This window comes from Mauremys reevesii, linkage group 3 (assembly GCF_016161935.1).
Source record: "Mauremys reevesii isolate NIE-2019 linkage group 3, ASM1616193v1, whole genome shotgun sequence".
Taxonomy (NCBI): domain Eukaryota; kingdom Metazoa; phylum Chordata; order Testudines; family Geoemydidae; genus Mauremys; species Mauremys reevesii.
Window position 1 is genome coordinate 139,713,968 of NC_052625.1, and position 6,000 is coordinate 139,719,967.

The following is a 6,000-nucleotide window of genomic DNA, read 5'->3' on the forward strand; positions in this document are numbered from 1 at the left end:
CTGTGTGTATAAACAATAATACTGTTACTTGATGTTCATCATTTATTTTATATTCTCCCATGAAAAAGAAATGTGGTAGAAAACTAGGGAGCAGGAAACAAAATATGTAATTTAGGTGACACACATTGAATAATGAACAGCAAATAGTAGAAGTGAACACTGTGCATCCCATGTGTTGAAAATTTGTTTCCGTAGACAATTTATTTGGGGCATAGCTGGGAATGATTAATATATTCACAGAAATTGGGACTTGTTAGTAAATGTATTATGAACAAGGGAAAAAGTACTAAATTCACAAGATGATTTATCCCCCACAAATAATTCAACCAAGTTCAGGTTAACTGAAGCCCATCCTATCTAGAAGGCAATGGAGGAGAATGGACTTTGTGTCATCTTCATCTGCTGACAGTCAGAGGAAGCTGATTTTAAAAAGTGGGCAGTCAGCCTTGCAAGGAATAGGCATTGCTCATAAACTTTCTTCAGAAAATACTTGTGTGAGAAGGCTCTAGCGCAGTGCTTCTCAAAGCCGGTCCACCGCTTGTTCAGGGAAAGCCCCTAGTGGTACAGACTAGTTTGTTTACCTGCCGCGTCCGCAGGTTCGGCCGATCGCAGCTTCCACTGGCCGTGGTTCGCCACTCCAGGCCAATGGGGCTGAGGGAAGCGGCGTGGGCCGAGGGATGTGCTGGCTGCCATTCCTGCAGCCCCCATTGGCCTGGAGCGACGAACTGCGGCCAGTGGGAGCCATGATCAGCCGAACCTGTGGGCACGGCATGTAAACAAACCAGCCTGGACCGCCAGGGGCTTTCCCTGAGTAAGTGGTGGACCAGCTTTGTGAACCACTGCTCTAGAGGAAAGGAAAGGAGAGGTATGGAAGAAAAAAAACAGACTGAGAAGAGAAGCAGGAGAGGAAAGACAAAAAGTGAAAGGAGTATCTATAAAAAATATGAAGGGAAAGGAAGAGAGAAGGGGCCCCAGAGGAACAAATAGAAGATGAGACAAAGGGAAATAAACTAAAAGAAGGAAGGTTAATCAGAATGAAGAGAAAGTAGAAAAGAGAACATTATATCTGAACTGAAGTCCTTAGGGCCAAATTTCTGGTGCTGTTGAAGCTAATGGAAGTTTTGTCCATTAGCCTCAAGTGGTCAGGATTTAGTCCCTTAATTTCATGCTTTTACTCAAAATGTTTAGCTGTAGATCAAATAATACTGTTTCAAGAAAAGCTTCTTTAGCATTTTAGAACAGTATACTTCTGAACTTCTTCCACATCCACTTATAATTTACTGGTTGCTTAGAGTACTTCCTTCTGATAAAGGATACAGCTATGCAAAAATAAGTTTACTTTGAGGGTGGGGTCTGGGTTGCTCCCTTTCTTGGAGAAATATATTTTACTGATTGATACATGGCTTAAAACATGATATATTTATTAGCCAGTTGCTGAGTCAGATCTTTAATAAAACAAGAGAAAGTAGATAATCTTTGTTTGAATATTTCCATTATCTACATCACATTGTCTAAATCCCGAAATCTCTGGCATTTTTGTCACACATGGAGGTTTAAATTACTAACCAAACACTTAGGAACCTGTATTTTTGATTCTGATGTTTCCATCTTGCTGCCGAATTTTGCTTTCACTTTCTCCTCTGATATATAGCATAGTAATCACTATACTCTAGATGCTGTAATGGTTCAGGGTCATCAATCAAAGACTGTTCAGTCCAACGTGGTGAATATAGCGACTGGCATGAGCAGTTACTCATCAGAGTGTAATAGACTTGTCATGCTGATTGATGCAACATGATGTGTGATTGAATTTTTAAGGTCAGGAAGTGCTCAGCAGTGGTTAGCATGACAATTTTGTTGCATCAGAATGAGTCGCAACCACTACCAATCTCACAGTGGGATGTGCTCTCTTTCTATGTCAGTTTATGCCTTCATACTTTCCAGGGGTATTTTCAAAGGAAATAGTGATAGTATAACTATAATTTTTTTCTTCTCTCGGGGTCCTTTAAATGGTCAATATATTCCCCTGCTAGAGTGCGGCAGCAAAAACATACGTGTCAAGGGAGTTTAGGTGCCTCTTGGGTTCAGTTGGAATTTAGGGATCACAGTGGAGCCTAAAACAGAGAATGCTGTGACTAAACTCCAGATTTAAGCATGTAGACTTGATAAATTGGAGACGGCTCAGAGAAGAGCCCCAAGAAAAAAAAAATGAAAATATGTTATATAGACCTTTATTCCTTTTATTTTTTTTTATTTTTTTAAGCTTAGCTTAATAATTAATTTAATATTTGTCTAGTGTCTAAGTACCTGAACAAAATAATAATAATCTCTTCAGTCTAGCAGAGAGAGTTAGTTATAACGATGTCTGGAGTTGAGAGTTGAAGCTAGACAAGGTCAGTCTTGGAATAGCACATTTTTTTTAAGTGAGAGCAATTAAAAACAGATCAAATTATCAAAGGAGGATTCTCCATCAATGACAATTTTTTTTTCAAGAAGAGTGGACGATTTTTCTAAAATCTCTGATCTGCTTATTTTTTGTGAGTTTCTATGGCTATATATATATAGATGAGAGGAGATGACAGGATGATCTCTCTCTCTCTTCTGATCTGTAAGTCAGGGGTTAGTTGGGGTGACTTTTTGTGGTGAAAAACCTAGAAGAGTAGGACAGGTGAAGGAATAGAAACTCTATGGACTGACAAACTCAGGGAAGAAGCTTAGGCTGTGGGTTATGTTGTATATTGTTTTATGAGTTATTAATAAAACCAAACCCTTAGGGAGGAATGAGTTTGGATTAACTCAGTCTGTGTTCTATTGTTGATGAGGTTGGGACGTGGCTCATTCACACTCTTTAAAAGGCCTTATGCATTCGAGAGAATGGATAACAATTCAAAGATGTCCATCAGCTTTCAGCAGCCAGATTTGATATTCGGATGATGATGATATCAGTTTGGTTCTATTACTTGTGCCCATGTGATTTGTTGGTATTATGTTATCTTAAAAATTGTTGTGTTCTTTTCATTTGTGTCCAGGAATGATACAGGTAGTCTTTGTAATGTCTCAAATGCTCTGCTTTTTGTAGAAAATTTATCTTCTTGGATAGCAATGTCACATTGGTACCATATATATCTATACTTAATGACACCCAATGACACGTATGTACCAAAATAAATTACCAGTACAATGTGTAAAAAGGAAGGTATGCAATCTAAAGGCACTTGAAGATGTCAGCAAGACATAGTCTATTGCAAGAGATGCCTAGGGGACCAGTGGGTTGTCAGAATATATGTAATGTGAGAGTATAGCCCACAGGCACTACGTTTTAATGCAAGCTTTGACAGCTATGGCACCAGTGGACCAGCTCAACCACAAGGGAGTCATATCAAGAGAGTTCAAGAACCAATTTTGCACTTGACCCAAAAAAATGACAGCCAGACAAATGCTTATATAAAGCAATCCAGTGTCCTTCCCTGGAGCAAATGCAGGAACAAATGCTCGCCATGGAATGGTATTCTTTGAACAGTGATTCTAATTATGTCTGGCATGGGAGTAGGTAACAAACAAACAAACAAAGCAGAAGGTCAGCAGACTGATAACAGGAATAATGTTGTGAATAGAAGTAGATCAGATTTTACTGGGTTGAAAGCATCAGGAGCAAGAACCAGGTTATTTCCGTAGAACAGCAGAAAATCAGAGGTTGGCATCTGTAAGCATTTCCCCATGACAAATTATCTGTGGTGTTGTCACTTGTCCTTGAAGAACCCTTTTGTTGATCTGAGATGACTACCTTCTCTATGTCTTCTCATGTTTACTTAGTAATAAAATGTTTGCAACTATTTGAACAAAAGAGAGGAAGGATTGGGAGTTATATGATCATTCAGTTAAGAATTGCTGAAGCCTGGAAGCTGAAATCTGCAATTACTGTGAGGAGCAGTTGACTCTTGAATTACACTTAGGTTCGGTGGCAGTGAGAATACAGAAGCTCTGAGTATACTGTAAATGGGAACCATCAGGAGCCAAAAATGGGCAATTATTCATTATTTTCATGGAGTTCCAGAAGTAAAGAAACTGAAGACCTAATCAGGCTCTCACGCTATCTGCTCCTTATTCTGGACCACCATCACTATCTGAAAGCTGATATTGTTTCTCTCACCTGGCTCAAACCATCTTTAGAGAGAGTACGGTTGCCTCAATTTTTGGATGCTGATCTTGAGACACTAAATACTGAGAAATCCACTTTTGGAAATATAAACTCTGGTGCATTAGGAATGAACCAGTTGCACTTGTGATTCTCAAATGTATTAGACTACATCACTTAATTCTAAAGGGCCATGAAAGGATAAAACGCTGAATCGAGGGAAAGAACAGAGGGAAGGGAAACAGCAGAAGTATACTTGAGGGGAAAATGCTGTTTCATGTATTCATAGCAATAGAACAGGAGTCAGGTACACTGAAGGACAGATGGAAAAAAAAGTTAAAAGCACCTAGCTAGAATGGGGCGTGAAGCCCTCCAGATGTGAAGGTGGATGTGTTGAAAGAAGATACCCTCTGAGAATCTGGATGAAGAAGGAAATAGGCGCATGGTCACAATTGATGGAAGAGCTACATCCAAAAAGCTGAATCCAAAAGTATAATTTCTTTACAGTACAGGAAGTACAGCAGGTGAGCCCATTCAGAGTACTGACTGCCAATGGGCTGTAAGGGAGACAGAAAGAGGAGGTAGAACAGAGAGAGACAAGGAGGAGAAGGTAGAAACCATGAGAGGAAAATGACAGAGAGATTCTCCATCCTAACAAAAATTGTCTAATTAGTCACACTAAAGAGAGACTGCTTCAGCTAGCATCAGTTCAGACACTGGGAATGTGCAGAAAGGATAAGACTTGAATCACTTCCAAATTTTAAAAGAAATAGAGAAAAGGGAAGAAAACCAGGAAAATGGTTCCACATTTTCTGGTATTAGATATTTTTCAGAATTGGACCTATTTTTCAGATTTTTTTATGAGGGAGCTCACAAAACATTCCGCTAACCATCCTCCTCACCTTCTCTTCCCTCCATTTCATTCTGCATTAATTACAATACAGCATAACCTCAGAGTTACAAACACAGAAGTTACAAACTGACTGGTCAATCACACACTTCATTGGAACCGGAAGTACACAAGAGCAGCACATAAAAAAAATACAGTACTGTTAAACATAAACTACTAAAAAAATAAAGGGAAAGTTTAAAAAAGATTTGACATGGTAAGGAAACTGTTTCTGTGCTTGTTTCATTTAAATTAAGATGGTTTAAAGCAACATTTTTCTCCTTCATAGTAAAGTTTCAAAGCTGTATTAAGTCAATGTTCACTTGCAAACTTTTGAAAGAACAACCACAAGGTTTTGTTCAGAGTTACAAAAAACCTCCATTCTACTGTAGTCCACATCCTTCCTACCCACTTCCAGACATGTTTTTACTCCTCAAAGATATTGGGTACACAAACAAAAAGCCTGACTACACCCCTCAATTAGCTAGCTCCAGTTCTTTAATTTATTTCAATAGGTGGGTGCTACAGTTCCTGAACTTACAAAATGAGACCACATGTCTGTGAAAAGCCCACAAGATGCTATGGACCAGATTAAGAAACCCTTACATATACTGGTGAGTAGTTACTTGCATTATTGGCCCAATTTCAATGGAACTGTTTGGGTGAATAACTACTCACCAATGGGGTCTCAGAAATCTGGCCTTTTGTTTCCCAGAGATTCCTAGAGCATTGATTTGGTTTCAGGATAAGTTACCCATGAGGCAAACATGTTGCTGCACACTGCTGGCCTGTTTCCCCAGCCAAGGAAGGACTGAACACCACACCCACCTCTCTTTCAAACCCTTCCCTCTGGGCACAGTTTATTAATTCAAGCAAAAAAATCAGTGTAACACACAATCCTACCTCAGTGCAGGGAGATGGACTAGATGGGCTCTTGAGGTCACTTGTAGACCTACATATCTATGAAGCTATTGTC